Below are 8,277 nucleotides of genomic sequence, written 5' to 3' on the forward strand. Positions count from 1 at the left end.
AGTGATTATATATAGATTTGTAATTTTGTAAATGTGAAATGTCTATGAGACTATGACTAAATGATATGTAAATTGCGAAATTATAAATGTTTTGAGCTTTGTAATTTCAAAAATTGCTTTTAAATTAATTGAATGGTCAATGGTGTATATTTCAATTTTAAATAAATAAAAAAACCTGATTTTAATTTTTTCGGGTCATACGGGTCGTGTCGGGTCGACCCGGACCCGAAGCAGGTCGGGTTCGGGTCCAGCATTATGACCCGTTTCGAAAAACGGGTCGGGTTCGGGTTGACCCGTTTAGACCCGGGTCAGTTTCGGGTTGAACCCGAACCCGACCCGTGACCCGATTTTGACAGGCCTAATGTCAATGGGTGATAAGGATATGTCGGAGCTTATAATCCACGCGAGGATTGTCAAGGAATGAAAGAGGCTATTAAACATCAACCACTAGCAAATGGGATTAATAGAACCACCTCTAGAAGAAATTGAAAGTTGAAAATGAGGATTACTTTTTCCCAAATGATTAGTAGGAAAACCACTTGAACTCTATGTAGAAGAAACCTAATGCGTTTACCATTTCCTTTGAATAGACTGTGATGAGTATCTATCTTTTTGGAGGTTCAATGGCCCAATTGTAACACTATGTGCCACAATATGTGGATGCGATTTATGCTATCTTGCAATACAATGTGTGGCCTTATTATCGTGGATGAAATCAATTACTTTACAATCATGTTGTAAGCTCTCTTTCCATAATTTTTAAGGGGTTTCTATAGCTTTTGCTTTCTACATCGTGAAACTACATAGATTCAATTTTAGAAGTGTAAGTGAGCCGAGTCAGTTCGTGAGAAAGTTCAAGCTCGACTCATTAACTAACTTACAAGCCGAGTTTATCGAGCTACGAGTTTTAGCCCAAGCTTGAGCTCAATCTGGCTCGGCTAGAAAGCTCATTGAGCTGGTCAATTAACTTAAAAATATATTTAAATATTAATTTAAATTAGTATTGCATAATATATTTTAACATTTTTAAATTAATTCCATATTAAAAATAAGGGGGATTTACATACATACCACTTTATTACATGTATATTACATATTTAACACCCAAAACTTAAATATTACATCCCTACCACCCAAATATTAATTTAACAACAAAAATACCACTCCGTCCAAACAAAGCGTCACTCCGTCTCTTCCTACCGCGTGACTCTTCTTCCCGCCCGAGAAGTCTCTCTTCCCGCATGAGGAGTTCTTTTCGCGCGTACTTCTCTCCTCAGCTACTCTCCCCGCATCTGATCTGCTTTTTCTCTTGCGCAATCGGTATGCATTTCTATTTTTATTGCAGTGTCCAATTTCCTCGTGTGAGCTGTTATTGCAGTGTCCGATTTTAGCTTAGCATTTTAGTTTTATTTCTTCCGAAAATCTAACATTCAGAAAACGCACTCGGTAGAATAGGATATTCAAGAATGATTGATGTTAAAGAAGTTTCATTTTTTAGTAACAACTTTGATAGATTTTTTGGTATAGCTTGGTAAGAACTGCAGCTATACAACTATATCGATTTTGTTTTGGTATGATTTGGATTGCTATATTAAATGAGTTTCATTCTCTGATGATCTTAAAGCAGGTTCAATTGAAATATTTTAAGTACAATAATTGATGTAAAAGTTGTTGAAATGCTTGATTGGAGAGAAGCTTTTGAATCCTGCAATAATCACAAAGCTAAAAACAGAGAAAGGTTAAAGTAGAAGAACTGGAGCTGAAACCTTTCGTTCATTTCCACCTTGCTAGCTACAGTGAAAAACTTCTCTTAAATAAAGAGAAGATGATCTAGCCGTTACACATCAACGGTGGAGATCAAAGAGTAGTGGACTGCTACACTTGCAGATCCTGAAAAAGCTGTTGAAAGCAGAGCACAGTGGTGGAGAAGGGAGCCGTTTTTAATGATAAGTGAGAATGCTTATCAATTTGAACTTATTCGTTATCACCCCCTCTCAAGGTAACGGTAATCGGTTGAACCGTTAACTTGTTGCATAGTAATTTAAACCGAGTAGTTGCAAAGGATTTGATAACCGAGTAGTTGCAACAGGCTGTTCGACGGAAGCTATGTGTTGAACAGAGATTTGATGCTGTCGAATGCAATCTCTGATAAAGTGATAATCTACTTCAATGTGCTTAGTTCAAGCGTGAAAAACAGGATTGTTTGCTAGAGCTAAAGCAGAAACATTGTCACAAGAAAGAGATGTTGGAGTAGTGACTGGTATAGAGAAATCCTGTAGAAGGCGCCGTAACCAAATAATGTCGGAAGCTGCAGTAGCAAGAGCTCTGTATTCAGCTTCAGTAGATGAATGAGCAATAGTCGTTTGTTTCTTGACACACCAAGAAACAAGATTGGTACCAAGAAAGGCGCAATAGCCAGTGATAGAACGTCGATTTATCGGATCAGCAGCCCAGTCTGAATCCGAATAAGCATGAAGATCAAAGGATGAACGAAGAATTGGTAATCCGAAATGAATCGTGCCAGCTACATAACGAAGAACCCGTTTGAGCAGCTGGAAGTGAACAGTATACGGCCGATGCATTTGCTGACACAGAAGGTCGACAGCAAAGGAAAGATCTGGTCGGGTAATAGTGAGATATTGCAAGGAGCCAACCAGTTGTCTATATAGTTCCGGTTTATCAAACAGTTCAGACGAATCAGAGATTGTTGGCAATTTAGAGGGTAAAGGTGTTTGAATAGGCTTTGAATCCGCCATGCCAGATTTCTGTAGAAGCTGAGTCGCATAAGTTGATTGTGATAGATGAAGACCATCTTTGAGTGGAACAACTTGTATTCCCAGAAAATTAGAAACTGGACCAAGACTACGCATTTGAAAGCGTGATTGTAATGCTTGTAAGAGAGAGCATAACGCAGTGGAGGAATTACCGGAAACCAAAATGTCATCCACATAAACAAGCAGGTATAGTTGAACTTCGTTTTTGGAAAACCGAAGTAAAGAGGGGTCTGCAAGGCTAACTTCAAAACCATATGTAAGCAGAAATGAAGTAAAAGTAGCAAACCACTGTCGTGGAGCTTGCTTCAGACCATAGAGTGCCTTGCGAAGTAAACAGACATGATTTGGATAGGTTGGATCAGTAAAACCAGGAGGCTGCATCATGTAAACTGTCTCATGAAGTTTACCATGAAGAAAGGCATTAGAAATATCAAGTTGTAAAATGTCCCATTTGCGGGTAACAGCTACAGTGAAGAGAATTCGAATTGTGGGGAACTTTGCAACATGACTAAAGGTATCAAAGTAATCAAGTCCATAGGCTTGATTAAATCCTTGTGCAACCAAGCACGCCTTGTACCGAGCAAGTGAACCATCTGCATTTCGTTTGGTATGATAAATCCATTTACAGCCAAGCACATTAAAAGTAGGAGACATAGGAACTAAGGTCCATGTTCCTTGTTGTTGTAAGGCCTCAAATTCAGAGGACATTGCTTTTCACCATTCAGGAAATTTAACAGCATGACTGTAGCAGGTGGGATTGTCGGGAACAGCTACATGAAGTAAGTCAAATATCTTTTCAGGTGGTAGTTTACCTGTTTTGGATCGAGTGACCATTGAGTGGGTGGAGGGAAGGACAGCAGCTGGCTCGGGTAAAGAGATTGGAGGAGAGGCCGTGGATGTAGGAGAATTATTGTAGTTTGAAGTGGATGGAGAAACAGAATGAGTGATTGTATTAGTTGGAGTAAGGGAATTATTCTGCAGGTCTGTAGGAGAAGAGGATGCCTTAGAAGGTAGAGCAGATACAGGAACAAGTAGAGAAGGAGGCACAAGTGGCATTGGTGAAGTAGACTTTGAACTTTGCAGTGAGTGATAAGGAAAAATGTTTTCAAAGAACTTAACATGGCGAGAAAGATATATGCGACCGGTAGAAGGATGAAAGCACTTGTATCCTTTTGTGACATCAGTATAACCGAGGAAAACACAAGGAAGGGAACGAGGTTGAAATTTATGGTGAAGTTGAGTTGGAAGCCATGGATAACATAAAGAACCAAAAACTTTGAAGACGATATAATCAGGCAAGCTGTTAAACAAACATTCATATGGAGAACGATTATTGAGTATTTTAGATGGCAATCTGCTAATAGTAAAAACAGCAGTTGAAAGCGCTTCTGGACAAAAGTGATTGGGTAATTGAGAGTGGAAAAGAAGAGCACGTATTGTTTCTAACAAATGCCTGTGTTTCCGTTCAGAAATGTTATTTTGCTGTGGGGTGTAAGGACAGGTTCTTTGATGAATTATACCATAAGAATTTAAATAAGATTTAAATTGATTATTGATATATTCACCACCTCTGTCCGTTCGAAGAATTTTAATAGAATTATTGAATTGTTTTTCCACAAACGATTTGAACTGAGTAAATATGAGAAAAGTTTCCGATTTTGCTTTCATCGGATAAACCCAGCAGAAGCATGTAAAATCATCAATAACCAAAAGATAATATCTATAACCTTGCAAAGAAAGTACAGGAGAAGGTCCCCATACATCACTGTGAATTAACTGAAGACAGGAAGTAGTTTTCGGAGAAGCTAAAGAGAAAGGCAACCTATGAGATTTAGCTCGCACGCAGGCAGAGCAATGAAAATTAGCAGAAAAATTAAAACTAAATACAGAACGAGGAAGTAGCCGAAGTGTGGAGGGAGACGCATGCCCAAGACGATGATGCCAGACATCGGAAACAGTTTCAGTTGAATGAAGAGCGACGGGAGATGTTGATTGACTAGGCGAGGTAGTTGGATGGAGCTTGATGGGATAAAGACCGTGAAGACATGGACCGCGGAGGAGAATCTTGTTGGTCTATAAGTCCTGAATGAGAAAGCCATTAGCATCAAAGACAATTGAACAAGAATTATCATGAGCTAATTTGTTGACTGAGAGTAGATTATGGGAAAGATTAGGAACATGTAGGAGGTTTTGAAGGTGAAGCTTACGTGTAGGAGTAGGTAAAATACCCTGTCCAGAATTTGCTATAGCTAGATGTTGACCGTTCCCGATCTGCACCTGTGAGGATCCAGTGTAAGCTTGCGGAAGCTGAAGCTGCTGAAAGTTGGACGTCAAATGAGAAGTAGCACCAGAGTCTAGAAACCAATCATCCGTAGGAGCTTGATCAGTAGCAAGATAGGCTTGTTGAGGTTGTTGGTAGGAGAGATCAGCTCTATACCAACATTGAAAAGCAGAGTGCCCTGGCTTGGTACAAATTTGACATTGAATAGAGGAGCGAGGATGACGTCCTCCGCGAACCATGTTAGAATAACTGCGACCTCCACGAGCAGACGAAGGCGAAGCATGACCACGATTTGAATTAGAAGTATAGCCACGTCCCCGAGAGCGGCCTTTAACAGCTTGAAGAGCAAATGTACCTTCGTCAGAAGGAGCAGAAAGCTGTTGAATGGGAATCTCAGATTGAATACTTAGTTCTTCTGCACACAAAAGAGAGTAGAAATCATCAAGACCAATAGGCAGAAGTTGAGTTCTAATTGCCGTCTTGAAGGCATTATATGCTGGAGGAAGTCCATTAAGCGTGTACAGTAGAATGTCACCGGAGTCGACAGTACAGCCAGAGGCAGTAATAGCATCGACCTTTTGTTTGATCTCCGAGAGGTATTGAACCATGGATTTTTCTCCTTTTTGAACGTGATGTAGTTCACTTTTAAGTTGTAGCTGCCGAGATCGGTTAGTAGATTGCAGACGCTTATCAATGGTTTCCCAAATATCATGACAGGTATCAAGATTCAGAACATAGGGTAAGAGTGACGGAGAGATGGTGGAATAAAGTGTCGAAGCTAAATTCTGATCAATAAGCATCCAAGTTTGAAAGGCTTGATTTGCTGTAACAGATCCATCACTTGCAACAATTTGTTTGGGTGGTGGAGAAGAAGAACCATCCAAATAGCCGGCAAAACCATTAGCCGAAAAAAGTTTTAGAATCTGAGATTTCCAAATGGGGTGATTTTCAGCAGTAAGCTGAGTGTTAATTACTGACTTGACATTCATCATCAAGAACTTGAGCTGCGGCGGTATTTCCGTGTTGCTCATACTGACCTGAGTCGCAACTTCAGGAATCACTGTAGACGGAGGTTGAGATGAGGATGACGAATCCATTGAGCTTGATGGTGTTAACCGAGTAGCTCTGATACCAAGTTGAAATGCTTGATCGGAGAGAAGCTTTTGAATCCTGCAATAATCACAAAGCTAAAAACAGAGAAAGGTTAAAGTAGAAGAACTGGAGCTGAAACCTTTCGTTCATTTCCACCTTGCTAGCTACAGTGAAAAACTTCTCTTAAATAAAGAGAAGATGATCTAGCCGTTACACATCAACGGTGGAGATCAAAGAGTAGTGGACTGCTACACTTGCAGATCCTGAAAAAGCTGTAGAAAGCAGAGCACAGTGGTGGAGAAAGGAGCCGTTTTTAATGATAAGTGAGAATGCTTATCAATTTGAACTTATTCGTTATCAAAAGTCTCTACATTTAAACCAAATGTGATCATACTAAAACCGGATTATTTTTCAAAGAATGCGAGTAAATAACAGAGAGTATGCAAACTGCTGTTAAACCAAAGGATGCGAGGAAATAACACAGATACTTCTGTTGTTAAACCAAAATTATTTTTCATTCCAATACACTTGTAGAAATTTTTTTCATTCCACAAATTTGAACTATAATGGACTTGATCACCATGTCAGTACAAGGTTTCAAAATGATTAAGCATGAAAGAAATGTGATAGGAAATGATCAACGCTACTCGGTAATCACCAGAGGGCAAGCGTGAAAGAAATGTGATAGCTTCTTAGCATGCTAAACAGTGTAAATCGTTTTGCCTTCTAATCTTTCTATGTAACCGCATAAGCTAGCGAGAGGATAAAACTGCAGCTTACCAAGATATGGCAATGGAAGAAGACAAACTGCAACTTACCGAGAAGACAAACTGCAGCTTACCGAGAAGACAAATTGCAGCTTACCGAGGTTGCCTTTCGCGGAAGAGCAGTTGCCTTTCGTGGAAGAGCAGGAGAAGAGGTTGTGTTTCGCGGAAGTTTGGACAGAGTGACGTTTCATTTGGACAGAGTGGTATTTTTTGTTGTAAAATTAGTATTTGGGTGGTAGGGATGTAATATTTAAGTTTTAGGTGTTAAATATGTAATATACATATAATAAAGTGGCATGTATGTAAATCACCCTAAAAATAAATATTGTTAATAAATTAAAATTTTAATTTAAAATTAAAAAATCAAGCATAACAATTAAGTAAAGCTCAAGTATTTCAAACGAGCTCGAGCCTAAAAATTTTTCAACAAGTCAAACTCGAGCTTAATAAATTAGCTCGAGTTGAGCTCCATAAGAGCTAAATAAACTTAGTTCGATCAGATAGATACTCTACTCCACTTGACTCTTTTACACTCTTATTATAGCTGATCTTTTATTTATCTTTTACTATTTTTTAATATTATAACATGATAATTAAAATAAAAAAAGTTGAATATTTTTGGACTTTTAAATATCTTTCAAATTTGATGATGGCCTCTTGATGGAATTAATGCTCTTAAGCTAATTTGATTAAGATAAATCTTAAGCTTGATGGTCGGTGAGTTAAAAAAAAAAAGTTAAATCTTAAGCTACTGTGGGCAACTTAAAATTCTCATAAATAATTAACATATCCTACATCCTTATTATTGCGTATCTACCCAAAAAGCTGTAAGTAACCGCTTTTCAACTTTTCTTTAAAGTGGACGAGCTCATGGTTCATATAACCTTTTTTTTTTCCTTCTTTCAAAAAGAATTTTTAATACTAAAATTTTTTTAATTCAAAAAATTTTTATACTAAAAAATCACTTGATAAAATAATAAGAAAATTATCCCAAACAAAACCTTAGAATTACAGGTTCATAAAAAAAAAAAAAAGACTCATATCGTAAAAACTATAAAGCTTTGACATCTTTAATATCATCATCAAGAAAGATCAATCAACCAAGAGCTTTAAGCTTCAATTGGGGCAACTTATTGCTTTCATTTTTAAATTACAACCATAAATAGCAGCGGATCCTGTATTTATGAGGCTGGTTGCTAATAGACTCGTCGAGGGATTAGTTACACCACCAAACGTCTCCTAAGGGATGACAGCGGGTAGATACCCCCTTTCCAAAGAAAAAACTTTTTCAAAAATTTCTAGGGATATTTATTAGAGCTGATACAGAGGGAATTTTCAAATGTGCTTAAAAAAGAAGCATATA

The sequence above is a fragment of the Dendrobium catenatum genome, unplaced genomic scaffold (assembly GCF_001605985.2).
Source record: "Dendrobium catenatum unplaced genomic scaffold, ASM160598v2 fragScaff_scaffold_1557, whole genome shotgun sequence".
Taxonomy (NCBI): Eukaryota; Viridiplantae; Streptophyta; class Magnoliopsida; order Asparagales; family Orchidaceae; genus Dendrobium; species Dendrobium catenatum.